Here is a 16,418-nt window from a genome sequence, read left to right as displayed (position 1 = left end):
TCACTTTTTGATCTAGTAACAACATAAGTATTTCTCCCTTTTAAAATATCCTTTTACAAAAGATTTATTTGTGTGCTTCACTTTGTAATATATCAGATTTGAAACAAAAGGGAGATAAGAACTGACCACAGCTTTTGTTCCTTCTCCAAAGTTTGCTTGTTGGATAAGACACTGCTCTGGAGAGGTAGTTAGGAGGACAGGTGCAGGTCAGGTTACTCTAATGGATGGCAGCAGCCTTCATTACTGACTGGGGAAAGAAAATCCCTTTCTCAACAAATGAAATAAAAAGAAATAAAATAAAAAGATGGTGGTAATTAGAAATTCTTGGAAAAATAAACAATAGTCCTGTAATAAAATGGTGTGAAAATCAGGATTTAAATAGGTATCAATCTTTTAAAATTAGGCATAAAATCTGATGAAATTAAAACAATAATAACAGCTATAAATATGTTGATAAAGAAAATGAAAAATATTATTTATATGGGTTTTAAAAAGAAAAAAGTATTCTTTCAATAATAAGGAAAAATAAAAAGCCATTTGAAATATTAAAATAAACAAGAAAACAAGCAAATTTCGTCCATGAGCACAGACTTCTGAGTAGCTGAAAAGAAAGACAGTAACAAGCCAAGTATCTTCAAAAATATTCTCCCAACCCATATGAAAAGAAAACAAATATGGAAATGAACACTTTGTGAAAATCCATGCCATCCTCATAGCTTGAAGACAGAGAATGTCAAAACCACAAAATAAATGTGAATAAAATGGCGGTCACAGTGTGTGAGCTCATACTTCTACCTCTCACTTTCTGCCTCAGTGCATTGTGATACCTAAAATCTGACCAAAGAAGTAAGAAGAGAAAAACACAGAGAAGACAGCTGACAAGGATGGCAGATGATGGGCTGCGTCAAGTAAAATAACACAAAATTTTAAAATAGTGGAAATTTGGAAGGTTCTGATCACACATGGAAAGAGATTTGAAACAGCAAGTCATTACAGAATCAGGAGTAAAGGATTAGATGTAAAGAGACTCTCTGACCCTCTGATGAAAACAACTAAACAGGAAGAAGTGCTTTGGCAGTTGGTTAGTGAAAGCGAAAAGTAGGAAAGGGGAGGAACTGTAGTGTTCCTAGAATAAAGGGATCTGAAACCAGGGCACTCATGACCCTTCCTCAGCATCAAACAAACAGACACACATCTACTAACATATCTGGACGGTGCTATACAAAAAGGAGAGTGTGTCATTACACTAGGAATATTATGAAATGCCCTAAAACCACAAAAAAGAACAGAAACAAAATGAAATCTATACAAAACTACTGAGGTAAGACAGAATACAAATTTACACATCCCAAGGGAAGAAAATAGATTCCTTCTGCTAAACCAAACAAAGCAAAACAAATTAAAAGCAAGTATGCAAACCAACATTCCAAAAGATGACTACATGTGCTCAAAAATTTGTGATCATGTAAAAACCTTTCAAATTAGAAATTGTTAAAAAAGAAAGAGAGAGAGAAATAAACCACCAGGCATAGTAGTGCATGCTTGTAAATCCAGGGATTCCAGAGACTGACAGGAAGATCTTGAGTGGGAGACCACCTTGGTAACTCAGTGAGACCATCAACAAATCTGTGAGACCCTGTCTCAAAACATAAAAAGGACTAGGGATATAGTTCAGTGGTAAAGGCCCCCGGTTTAATCCCTAGGAAACCCCCCTCCTACCCCTCCAAAAGAAAAGAAGGAGAAAAGGAAAAAGGAACAAAAAGAAGGTTAGATTGAACTTGGTGGGTGGGGGGAGGAAGAATTAGGAAAAAAATACTTCCTAAATTAAAAATAAATTTCAAGGACAAAAAGCAGAATAAATACAAATTAAAACTGAATAAACCATTGAAGAAAGACAGGAAAACAGTCCAGAAAATGAAAAGAATAAAAGGAAGATAAAAATAGTAAAGGACATATAAAAAGAGTCCAATAGAAGAGAGGCAAAGAAAAAATTCACTGAAATAGGTGTATAAATCAATGGAGTTAATATGATTTAAGTATGCTAATACTACAAAATAAACATAGAGTGTAATGAAGGTGGTGATTAAAAACATTTTTCAGGTGAATAAATGTGAATGGGCTTAGCTTCCCCTAATTAAGGAAAAAAGATATTCATGTGAGCTAAAACATCAAGACTCAATTATATGTTGCACATAAAGGATGTTTCTCAAAGTGATGCAGAAAGGTAGGAATAGATGTGTGCCAGGAAAATGCAAATGGAAATAAAGGACTAATGATTCTGATAGCAGACACTATAAAAGTCAACCAGAAAGCTGTTTAAAGTGACAATAAATGGCACTTGGCAGTTCAACTCTGTACTATGGGAATCAGTCAATGCAATGAGAAAACAGATGTCAACTAGTGAAAGATAATGGGCAAGACAAAACCAGCTCTTCTCTAATCGGTAATATACTTGAAAATTCAAGATAATAAATGATAAAACTAACTCAAACAAAAAGAAGTTCAGAAAAGTATTGGTGTATAAAGTAAGCATAACTAAATCATAACTTTCTTAAAGAAAAACAATAAATAATTAGGTAACATCATATAACTAGATCTCATTTGCAATTGTAACCAAGAAGATTAAATATTAAGAATAAATGCAAATTGCATAAAAACTATACAAATTTTTGTAAAACAATTTTAAAACTGAAAATACTAAACTTGAATTGATGGAAATCTCTATTTTTGGAGAGTATAATTCAGCATTATAAAGTTGTCAGTTCTCACTAAGTTAATACATAAATTCATTGTGCTCACAATAAAAATAGCAACTAATATCTTATGGAGTTAAACAATTTGATCATATTAAAAATTAAACATATTAGAATATGTTCAATTTAAAGTAGAAAAATAATATCAAAATATAGCAACTAATTTGGAGTTAAACAATTTGGTCACATTGAAAATTGAACATATTAGAATATCCTAGTCAAACACTAAAAAAAAATAGTAGACAATAGTTCTATAAGACATGCCCCTATAATTAAAACAGTATGTTGTCTGTTCCTAAATAGATAAATGACTACTAGAAGAAAGTAGACTCAAGTAGATAAGATAATTAAATTAAAGATGCTATCCCTAATCCTGGGATAAAGACCAAATTTTTAATAAATGATATTGAAACAACTGAATATTCATTGTGAAAAGATAAATTTATTTCTTACTCCACACACGAGAATAAATTTTATTTTATTTATTTATTTATTTATTTTAAGTGTAACCAGCCAGAGGGGTGGCACACACATGTAATCCTAGTGACTTGGGAGGCTGCTGCAGGAGGATTGGGAGCTCAGCATCAGCCTTAGCAACTTAGTGAGGCACTAAGCAACTCAGCAAGACCCTATCTCTAAATAAAATATGAGAAAAGGTCTAGGGATGTTACTCAGTGGTTAAGCATCCCTGGGTTCAATCCCTGGTACCAATAAAATAAAATGTGTAACCATACAAGTGATATAAGAAAGCATGAGTGAATTTTCTTTTACACTTAATGTGGAGGGAAAGACTTTCTAATAAGAATTCAAAATAAGTGAAGAATAGATGAATTTGACTATGAAGAAAAGAATAACAGCAAATTAGCATAAAACATAAAAGTCAACTGAAAATGTCAAAGAAAATATTTGAAACATATGTCATAGAGAGTTTTTAGTATAGTATTCTTTAAAATTGAGGGAAAGGTGTCAAAATTTAATACAAAAATGTGAAAAAAGACAGACATGAAAAAACACAAAACTGTAGCTTAAATATAAGAAAACAGTTTCAAACTTATTCATAATTAGAGAAATGCAAAGTAAAACACTATGAAGATAGCATTTATATATATATATATATATATATAAGTATATATGCACAAGGTTATTTATAATAGCACTGTCTATAACTGTAAAATATTTAAAACAACCTAAATGCCCACATATTTATTTGGAAGCAGTTAAATGAACTCTGATACAGTCACAAAAAGTAACACTATACAACTTTGTTAGCAAGCTTCCCATTACTGTGACAAAACACCTGATAACATCAGCTCCTTGGCTATCTTAGCTGTGGCTCCAGTCAATCCAGGTGTAGCTCAGGCATCTTCTATCCAAGACACCAGTGATGAAAGATGTTGATATACAAACAGGTCCATCTTCACACATGCACAGACCACACAAGCTATGGGGTTCCTCCATCTAGATTTCAAAGAAAGGTCCAGAAAGTTTCTCAGCCCATGCAGGGAACTGTTACAGGGGCCGAACCAACACAGAAAGCTGCCAGGAGGGTTATATCTTGTGTAGTCATTGGGACAGGGTGAACCCTACTCTCCAGCCAGAAAGAACTGCAGGCACATGACTGCCACCTATGAGAGTTACAGCTTGAGTGGCACCCAGGAAAGCCACAGGGTCAAGGACCCATAGAGCCTTGGGGTCCACCCACATTCCAGAGTGCCCAGAAAGTGACCAATGGAGTCAAAGATTACACTCCAACTTTAAAATTTATTGTTGGTTTTTCTTCCTATGTTTGGAGACTATTTTTTCCTTCCATCTTATTTCTTCCTTTTGAAATAGGAGTGGATATTCTATGTCTATTCCACAATTTTTTTTTTCTTGGAAGTACATAACTTGTTTGATTTCATAGTTTCACAGCTGGTGAGCAATGTTCTTCAGGAGGAATTGTACCACGAGTTCTCTCCTATATTTATTTAGATAATATTTAGAGGACACTCTGGACTTTAGACTTTTGATTTGACATTGAAAGGAATGAGTTAAGACTTTGAGGCTTTGGGGATGAATGAATGGATTCTCCATGTAATGAGTGTATTCTCCACGTGAGAAGGACATGAATTTGGGGATGTTAGGGGCAGAATGCTGTGGTCTCAATGTTTGTGTCCCCATCATATTCAATTGTTGAAATGACCCCCAATGTTTCAGTATTAAGTTGGGAGACCTTAGGGAGACAAGTAGGTCACAAGGGCCTCATACTTATGAACAGGATTCCTGTCCTTATAAAAGAAACCCTCGTTCACCCTTCCACCATGTGACACTGAAGCCACAAATGGCCTTCCAGGTGTAGAGAGCAATCCCTCCGCAGACATTGAAACTGCCTGTGCTTTGATCTTGAACTCGCAGTCTCCTGAACTGTGAGGAGACTATTCTATTGTTTACAAATTACTTAATCTCTTTTCCTTTCTATTATTTTTCTTTGAAAACTAATAAGATTTTTTTATAGTTGTATTTGTTGTATACTTTTCCCTTTATAATTTGTTAGTTAAGTAATTCGATTGTGTTTATTTTATTCTCATTGGTGTATATTGTTTATATAGAACAATGGGTTTTATTGTGGTATATTTATATATACAGTAAAATATAATTTGATTAATTTTTCTTCCCCAAAAATCTTTCCTCTTCTTTTCCCTGGCCACTTTCCTCTACCCTAAGTATCTCCCATTTATTGTACTAATTATATTTTGTTATAGAAGCTGCAATAGAGTAAGAAAAGGGGGTGTTAGAACAGATTATATGGGAAGGATATAACTAAGAAACATATATATGTATATTTTTGACTCTTACAATCATTGTAATGGTTCCCAATACACAATAAATGAATGAATTAATTAAATAATAAATTTAACTGGAGTGTGTGCAGAAAACTATGTGGAATACAAACAGTAAGTTATGAAGAATACAAGCAATAATAAATGTTGACAAGGACATGGGGGAAAAGGACACACTTAATGCATTGCTGGTGGGACTGTGCAACCACTCTGGAAAGCAGTATGGAGACTCCTCAGAAAACTTGAAATGGAACCACCATTTGACCCAGTTATCCCACTCCTTGTTTATACACAAGGACTTAAAGTCAGCATACTACAGTGACACAATCGCACATGTTTATAGCAGTTCAACTCACAATAGCTAAGCTATGGAACCAACCCAGGTGTCCTTCAAGAGATGAATTGATAAAGAAAATGTGGTACATATACAGAATGGAATATTACTCAGCATTAAAGAAGAATGAAATTATGGTATTTGCTGGTAAATGGACGGAACAGGAGAATATCATGCTAAACAAAATAACCCAGTCCTCCAAAACCAAAGACTGAATGTTTCCTCTGATATGCAGATGCTAAATCAAAATCAATAGAATTACTACTAGGGAAAAATAGAGGTACTTTGGATTGGACAGAGGAAAATGAAGGGAGAGAAAGGGATAAAGGAGTAGGAAGGAGAGTAGAATGAATCAGTCTTTATTACCCTATATGCATATATGATTACATAACTGATGTGATTCTACATCCTATACAACCAGAAGAATAAGAAGTTCTACTCCATTTATGTAAGATATGTCAAAATGCATTCTACTGTCATATATAAACAAATAAAAAAATATATAAATAGAACAAATAAAAAAATGAACCTAATTATTTTACAAAGGAACTTTTTTTTTTTTAATGCAACAGTCTCTTGCTTTTTCTCTCCTATTCACTTTCTCTCTCTCTCCTCCTCACTTTTCCACTCTCTCTAGCGCATGTCCTTTCTCTTTTCCTCATTTTCTCTCTTACCCTGCAGGGAGACACTTTGTTTGCTTAATAAACTCCCTTATGTGGAAAAAAAAAAAAAAAGCAACATTTTTTAATCACACTCAAGAGAAATGGTGATAAAAGACCTAACCTTAGTAATTTTGGAAAACAGTGTTTTGAAGTAACTTTTAGTAACTGCTTCTATAAGGCTAAAAGACAAAAAGAACTCTAAACAGACACTGTTTTCTAACTAATAAATACATTTATTTCAGGGACACATCTTAGCAACTTTGCAACCATATTGTGTGAATACTAGAACTAAACACATATGTAAATATATTGTAGCTAAAGAGAGGCAGGTTTTTCAGAAAAAGTCATTACGGACAAGTTTTCCACAGGGGACTAGCACTAATGGAATGCATACCTAATTACGAAGGGATTTATTACATTGGCTTACACAATCAGAGGCTGGGTAGTCCCATAGTGACTACCCATAGGCAAGTCTCAGAACAGCAGGCCCAGTCTGAGAATGAAGGTCCTGAAGTTCTCTGGGAGTCTCTGGAACAAACTCACATTCAAAGGCTGCTGAATATGAAGTCTGGTGACTCTGGGCAATGGGAGCAGCAAAATGTGCATCACTCAAGAAGAGTTGAGCTTGCACTCAGGCACGAGGTTTCCCCTTCTTCCATTTTCTGTTCTACCCAAGCCCTAGCCTATTGGATGGTGCCACCCACAATCAGGGTGTTTCTTTCTCCCTCATTTCATTGATTCACATGCCAAGTGTCTCTAGAAACACATTCACAGACACATTCAAAACTGTGTCCTATCATTTTTCTAAGCATCTCTTGATTCAATCAAGTTGACCAAGATTAACCATCATATAAGTATACATAATGTATTTCCTCTTCCTCTGTTTAGATATTCAGAGATCCTAGACACATGATCCCTTTATAGCAGTGAATACCTAGGGCCCAAATCTTGGTTACTAATTTCTACCCCCTCTGATGAAATGAAACTGGTTTCTTGGAAAAAACTGATTCCAGGGCCAGGCCAGGGAAAATGTAGCATGTTACCAGGACATTTTTCTATCCACCAATATAACAGAGTGATTTAGAAAGGGTAGGGTCAATTAAAAAGGATGTAAGCTCAACTCAAAGAGTATAGCAATGGTTCATAATGGAAAAGCTTGATCAATAAGTGAAATAATGATGGCATTTTCTTAAAAGCCATATAATAATAAAAATAAACTTTAATCCAGTATAATACAAATAAATAATTTAATAAGCAATTAAATAGTGTAGAAGAGAGAGCTCTCTTATGCAAAAAAAATCAAATTAATAAATGTAGAAGGAATGAGATAACTATGAAACCACCATTAGGAAAAAATATATTAAATTGCTAATACCACAAGATTCACTGATGCATTCTATAATTGGCAGTTGAAAAATAAAGGAAAAAAGAAAAGAAAAGAAAAATAAAGGAAAACAGGAATAAGTATACAATCTCAAAGGATATCCTGCAAAATATCTACCAATTACAAAGGGAATCCTCATAACTCTATATAGTGCTACAGTTTACCAGATACCACCATAAATAAGTGATTAAGGTTAAAAGTACTGATAAAATAATATGTTGACTTCATGCACTTATGTATAAGAGTTAATGAGAAGAACACACATTAACCCCATGCTATTCCCACCTAAAAGGCATAATGACAATCTGTTCATGAGGAAACACAACACAACCAAATAGAGAGCTATTCTGTAAAATAATTCACTGATACTCTTTAAAATATTCAAGGTCATAAAAAGTAAATAAAATATTGAAAAATTGTCCCATATTGGAATATACTGAAACTTGAGAAACAAATTCAATATGGATTCTACTTTGAACCTGGGAAAATAGAAAGGATATTTGAGGAAAACCAGTAAGATTCAAATAAAATCCACAGCAACAATTTAATGTCCTTGCTTTGATAATTGCTTTATTGTTAGATAAGTTTTAACATGAGGAAATCTGACTGAGTAGTATATGTGAACTCTCAGTACCTGCTTCCAACATGTCTAAGTCCAAAATTATTTGAAAAATCAGAAAATTAAAAACAGTGCAAGAAAAGCATGATCCAAATATGAAACAAATTAAATTGGCATGGTTTTGAGCAATTAGTGAAGTGTAGAGAATCCATTTGAACATTCCCATTTGAGTAGCAGAGGGCTTAAGGCATTAGAAATTTAGAGAGCCTAATATATTCATATCAAAATACTCACTCCTGCAATGAATCATAATTATACAGTTATAATAACATAAATGATATTTATGCATTTTAGCACATAAAGTCCACCTATGGACAAACCATTGAAAACTTGATTATAATTATAAAAGATAATTTTATGTTTTAGATCTGTTTTCATTCTTGACAGTATAAAGTATACATAATACTATCAAAAATTTTACATAGAAATAAAATGGAGACATAAAAGAAAGTTTGGAATAATATTAATAATAGTCTCAGTAGTGGGAAGTTATGAAAAACTGTGGTTATGAGTCAGTTATATAAAGCTGACAACAGAATGATACTTCTATACTGAGAATAGAAAGTGTGGAAAAGGATAAATTAAATCTTTCATTTAGCATATTAAAAAGATAAGAGAAATCACCTAATGTTGATGAGTCAAAAAACAATTTGAAGACTACACTTGTGGTATAGGTCTGGAGTTCTTTAGCATTTTAATTGGTGTGATATAGAATTTTAAAAATATTAAAAGGAATATAATAATCTCAACTTCTAATATTGTTATTGTTCTTTAACTGCATAATTATAGTCATCATATCGTCTACCACCTAAATTGTTTTTAATTTTTCAGGGTTGTGCATAAAGGTCATTTTATTTCCTTCCCACTATTTATTGTGTGATGCTTATGTTTCTATAAAGCTTTTCTTTACTATCTCAGATAGGTGTAATATTTTAAATCTCTGTACTACAAATAATTTAATTTCATTAAACAACTAATCATAGTTTTTGTACTTTATCCTATAACTATCTATTTTCCTTGCCAAAATGGTAGGGCCTCAAGATGAAGTGTTATGCTGGGGATGTGGATCAGCGATTAAATGCTTCTGGGTTTAATCCCTGGTACCAAAAAAAAAAAAAAAAAAAAAAAAAAAAAAAAAGAAAGAAAGAAAAAAAGAAAAGAAAAAGAAAAATGTGAAGTCATGTGTCTTACTCATGTTTGTACTCTTCTAACACTTAGGGTGATTAAAATACTGTTATCTCTCAGGACATTGGTTGGTTAAAGACCTCCACTGCCTCATGTTAGTGGATACAAAAATTCACAGATGCATAAATTGCTTGTACAAAAGAGGGTGGCATTTTTATATAACATACATAATCTCCCCATATATTTTTAATCATCTGTAGATCACTTATAAAACAAAATACAATGTAAATTCCATGTAGTCATACTTTTTAGACAATAATGACAAGAGAAAAGTATTGAGGTTTATTATAGATTCAATTAAAAATGTTTTCAAAATGTGGCTGAATCTGCAAATGCAAAAGCTGTGGCTATGAAGGACTAAATGCATATTTTCTCAATCTTGAATATTTTTAAAAACTAACAGTGACATTTGGTCTCCTATAGGATTTGAAAACATCCTCAGCTAGAACCAAAGGGAGTCAAATCCTGGAAGAAATGTCCTGATTCCATTATTTCTGTACCTATATCCTTGAATTATCTATTTTTCCATGTCAGAATATGAAATAATTTGCAGACTAGCCAAGATTCAGTGTTTATTATTCTTCTCACCCTGGTGGCCTTCCATAATTAATACTTGTTTAGTGGTGGTGGAAGGCCAAAACCACTATGTCATGGATATTGTACTTCCCCACGAAAAATAATGCTAAATTTCTAACACCCCACTCAGTGTATGTCAGTGTGATTTCAGTTGGAAATAGAGTCTTTGTAGATGATCAAGTTAAGACTGAAAAACTACACCCTACTCCACTCTAACACATGTCTTTATAAAGTCAACATTTGGACACAGGGACAAACATGAACATGGAGAGAATGCTGAGTGAGGATCAAAGTGAAGCTACTGCATGGTAAGAAACTACAGAAGCTAGGAGAGTGATCTGGAACAGACTCTTTCCTAGCATCTTCCAAGAGAAAAATGACCTGCCAACACATTGTTCTTAGATTTCTAGCTTCCAGATTTGTGATACAATACATTTCTCTTGTTTAAACTATTCAGTTCATGGTATTTGGTACAGCAGCCCTAGAAAACTAATAAGCCACAAAGTGTTCTCTATTGGCAAAAGTGTTACAGCGATGCTAGTAAGATGAGGAATGCTGTCTTGTTCTTTTATCTTCCCTGTAAGAGGATTACAGCGATGAGAGAATAATTGAATGCTCAATGTGCTTGAGGAAAGAGTATCTCCTGCTCTAATTTGTGGTAAGATGTGGGAATTGTCTAGAGAACCAGGTGATAGACATGCGCTGAGCTTAGGTAACACCTCTTCGGAGTAATTGTTTGGAAAGTCCAATTGCAGTTACCTAAAAGTTTCAAAGAAAATAGAGATTGGGTTGAATTACTTCCCCTTTGGAGGGAAAGGCACTTGTTCCAGTTTGTTCATTGCCTAGTAAGTTATGGAGAGCATTCAAAGTCACTAGAAGACAGAAATGTTCACCCCTTCACTGTATTCATTTTGTCATACTAAAATTTACAAGTATACAATTATTAGCTATTAAATCTTTTCAGGCATGTGTGTGTGTGTGTGTGTGTGTGTGTGTGACAGTGTGTGTGTGGTTTGTGTATAATTATCTTATTGATTGGTGGTGAATTTTAATGGATGTATTTATAACATTTATATTACCCTTATTTATGTTTATGTAATACATCATTTATACAAGTGGATCTAATATGTATGCAAGCATATTTAATTTTTGTATACACAGGTTTCTAAGATTTGGTTATGTGGTGTCCCCAAAAAGCTCATTCATGGAACAATACAAGAACGTTCAGAGGTGAACTGATTCGATCAGGAAAGTTGTAACCTAATCAGTGACTTAACTTCCTGATATGGATAAACCGAGTGGTAAATGTGGCAGGTAGGATGTGGCTGGAAGAGGTACGTCACTGGAGAGGGGGGGTGACTTTGGTGTACATGTTTTGTCCCTGGTGATTGGAGCTCTCTCAGCTTCCTGTTTAACGTGACCTGAGCTGCTTACTTCCTCCACACCCTTCTACCAAAATGTTATGCATTGCCTCAGGCCCAGAGCTATGGAGACTGCTGTCCACGGACTGAACCTCTGAAACCATGAGCCAAGGTAAACTTTTGCTCAGGTCTTTTGAAAAAGTTGACTAAAGCATAAGTATTTATATAGTTGAATGACGTATATTATATAAATACACATATGTAATTAAATGTACCACATTATTTTAATATTTCCTTTATATACTTTATATACTTTGGAATAGAGAGAATTGAAAAAATTTTCATTATTACAGCAAAGCTGGATTTATATCCCAAGAACTGCATATCAAATCTTTATTACTGATTGTTCCTTCTCAAGGTATAATCTAAAGTAAGAGTATAAAAAAGGAAAAGTAACATAGGAGTTTTGTTTTTTAACAGAAACCAAAGGCACTCTTAGGAAGTTGGCAGAACCAGAACATTATATGTCTCTCACTCTTGTCCTTGGGTTTCTAGAAATTGCTTCATTTCATTTTCTTACTACATACTTGTTCTTTTTAAATGCTATTCTACATTCTTCTCTGTATGGCTGAAGAGACCAAATATACATATTCTTATTTTAAACACAGTATATTTTATCTAAAGTTGAAAGCACATAGTCTAAATTTAAAATCCTAAAGAAGGTGCACATTAGTTTAATATAAACCACTTGGTCACCCTTGGTCCTAATGATGACTATAGATTGGAAGGGTAATATAATGCTTTGTCACTAGTTTTCAGGTCCCTGACATTGTATCTATTGTTCTGAGTGGGAGAGGAAGCAATTAGTAAAAAAGTAGGATGGGGCAGGTAGCCAGTTTAGCAGACATTCACTGCAAGATGTCTACATCCATTTCATACAGAGGCTGATATTGTTTGGACATGGTGTTCCTCAAAAGCTCATGTGTGAGACAATGCAAAAATGTTCAGAACTAAAATGATTAGATCATGAGAGTTATAACCTGATCAGAGGATTAATTTATGTAATGCATTATAATTCGATCCTTTCATATTATGGTAGGAGTGGCAAACATAGACAAGTGGGGTATGATTGGAGGAAATAAGTCACTGGGGGCATGGTTTGGGGGGTTTATATTTTGTCCCTGGTGACTTGCTCTGTTGAAGGCCGTCTTGGACAAGATGGCGCCTGGCAGAGAGCCAAAGGGCGCTGGCTACAAAATAAGGAAGTACCTAAAAAGGTTGTTTTGCTGTTACTAGTTCCTTGGAGACTTATGACCTGTAAAGCCAGGCTCAAGGATTGGCTATCTAATATCATGCCGCACTTGGACAGCTCGTGATTTAGATAATTTTATGCTGGCATTCCCATGCTTGCTCTCCTGCGTGAGAAAAAGCTTTGTTGTTACTGGCTGATAAGCTAGGAGCTGGGGAGAGGAGAGGAGAGGAGGGAGAGAGAGAGAAGAAGAAAGCAGGAGACAGAGAAACAGGGAGGACGCAATAAACCTCGTCAAACTACAAATTAGTGGTGTCTCCTTTCTCTGCGCCGGTTCCGCTGGACAGAACATTGCTCTTTCTGCTTCCTGACTTCCATAAGCTGAACAACTTTTCTTTGCCTTATCTTGGCCCCAGAGCAATGGAGGTGGCCAACCACAGACTAAAACCTCTGAAACCATGAACCAAAATAAGTTTTTCCTTATCTATGTTTTTCTTGTTAGGTATTTTAGTCACAGCCTTTGGAACTGGTTTGTCAGAGGAATTTGGAAAAGTTTGGTGATGCATGCTGGAGAATCCTTATAATGTTGTAAACAGAGTTCAACAGATGATTCCAGTGGGGGTTCAAAAGACCAGAAAGAAAATAATAATGCAAAAAGTAAAGAAGAAAAGATACATACAACTTTTCAGAGGAGAATTAGGACTCTTGGGGATTGAGCTAGATGCCATTCATGTCACATCTTTACAAAGAACTTGTCTACATTTTGCCATGTCCTGAGACTTTGTGTGAGGTTGAATTTAAAAGTAATAGAATAATTAATCTGGTGGAGGAAATTTCAAGGCAGCACGTTATTCAGGCAGCGGTTGTGGGTATTACTGACAGCTTTTATCCAGATTTGCTGTGAGATTTGGAAGCAGAAAACAGAGAGGTATAATTACACTTTGGCCAGAGAAGAAACACAATTAAAATTGGGACTAAGGAATGTATAGTTGCAGAAGAGATTGTCACTACTAAAGAGAACCTAAGTATATTGCACAGAGACAACAGGAAAGATGCCTTGAAGACATCTCAGGAATCTGCAATATCATAACCATGGAAGGTTCAAAGTTATAAAAGTGAAACCTATTTAAAAGAATTTGTGGGTACACTCCTTGCACATAGGGGCCTCAGAAGTCATTTGCCAAGAATTCATTTCACCATCCTCAGTTACTCAGGCACTAATAAGCTTGTGGTCCAAGGGTGTTCAACTATTGCTTGAGTTGGTTGCAGGCCTTGGAGTCATCCACATCGTGCTGGTTCTGCAAGAATATCAAATGTTGGAGGTAGGGGTCACAAAAGCTTCCAACAAGATTTTAAATGAAGGCCTAGGAGTTTGGACAATGTATAGCAGGGTCAGAATCCCTATGGGCAGCCTCTGAGAGGGTGATGCATGAAGCTACCAGAAGCAAGTCAAAGCTGCTGTGGAGATCTCCAGGATTAAGAGATGACAGCACCATGGAATGTCTGCCAAGGAAAACTGATGGTGTGGACAGACCAGTGTAAGAGAGAGGCCATTCAGGTTGTCATTGGCAAGGCCATAAAGATAGGGTTTCCCGGGCTGGGGAGATAGCTCAGCTGGTAGAGTGCTTGCCTTGCAAGCACAAGGCCCTGAGTTCAATCCCCAGTACTGCAAAAAAAAAAAAAAAAAAAAAAAAAAAAAAGATAGGGTTTCCCAAACTCTTTGGAGATCACAACTCATACCCTTTTCCTCTTATGTCATGTGTCCAGATATTATGGTTTTAATGTGAGGCAACCCCAGAAGCTGGAGTGTTAGACAATTCAAGAAGGTTCAGAGAAGAAATGATTGGGTTATGAAAGACTTAATCCAATCAGTGAATTAATCACCTATGGGGTTAACTGAGTGGTAAATGAAGGCAGGTAGGGTATGACTGGATTACATGGGGCATTGGCATGACTTTGGGGTATATATCTGTATCTGGTGAGCAGAGTGCTCTCTTTGCTTTGCTCCTGATTATCATGTGAGCTGTTTCCTTCTTCCTCCATGATATTCAGCCTCATCTTGAGCCCCAAGGAACGGAGTCTGCTGTCTTTGGATTGAAACCTCTGAAACCAATAATACCTAAATAAAATTTACCTCCCCTAAAATTGTTCTGGTCATAGTTTTTAGTCGCAGCAGGGAAAAATCTGCCTAATACACTAGATGTGGAGACACAGACCTGCAAGACTTATTTACCCAGTTGAGTTTTGGTCTTATTTTAGTTCTAGCAATTCTTTCTGTGCCCCTCTTCCTTCTTTTTCTAATAGAAAGGTTTACTCTGCTCCATTGTATAGTAGGTGTATTTAACTTAATTTCAATCTTTACAGAGACTCACTGTCAAGAGTTTGTTTTAAGTCTCAGATGAGACTTTGAATTTAGACTTTTAGGCAGTTCTGAAATTGTTAAGACTTGGAGATGAACTGAATACATTTTTATTGTAAAATGCACATGAGCTTTTGGGGAACATGAGTGGAATGCTGTGGTTTGTATATGATTTGTCCCCTGAAGACTCACTTATAAGACAATGCAGGAAAGCTAAGATGTGAATAATTAAATTACGAGGACTCTAAATAATCATTGGATTAATTCATTTGCTGGATTAATAATTTTGAAAGACTACTGTACTGAGAGATAATTATAGGCAGGTAGATTGTGGTTGGAGGAAATAGGTCTCTGGGGAAATGCCCTTGGAGTTTTGTTCTTCCTCTTTGTTTTTCTGTCTCTGTGCTTCCTGGATGCCATGAACTGAGCTTTTCTGCCATGAGCTTTTCTCTGCCACACAATTTTGCCATGAGGTTCTATCTCTTCTTAGGTCCAGGAGGTCTTTAGTCTCTCGAACTATGAAATAATAAATTCCCAGTATTCATGTCACCAAGTTTGTATATTTTGTAATGACAGCCACAGGAAACTCTTTTTTCAGCTTTATTGTCACTGTGACCAGATACATTGTGACAAGAAAAATTAGATGAGAAGTTTATTTGGAACTCATGGTTTCAGAAGTTTCAGTCCATAGATGGCCAACTCTATTGTTCTGGGCCTTAGGACAGAAGGTTGTGGAGGAGGAAGGCAGCTCAGTACACAGAAATCAGAAAGAAGAAAGATAGCTGCACTCACCAGGGATAAAATATACACCCCAAATATATGTCCCTAGTGACCTACCTCCTCTAGCCACCTGCCTACAGTTACCATCTGGTTAATCCATTCAAGTGGATTAATGATTGGATTCTCAAAACCCAATCATTTCACCTTTAAACTTCCTTGCATTGTCTCACATGTGAGTTTTTGAGGGAAACCTCATATCTTAACAGAAACTAATATTAACATTCATACACGGATGAACAGTTGGTCCTGAAGAACTTACAGTCAGAAGGGAGATAGCACAATGAGATGCAACAACATTTCTTCAGTGAAATATACTCTCAGTGAAAGTTTGAGGAGA

This window comes from Sciurus vulgaris, assembly GCF_902686455.1.
Source record: "Sciurus vulgaris genome assembly, chromosome: 1".
NCBI classification, from domain to species: domain Eukaryota; kingdom Metazoa; phylum Chordata; class Mammalia; order Rodentia; family Sciuridae; genus Sciurus; species Sciurus vulgaris.
This window is presented reverse-complemented; position numbering follows the sequence as displayed.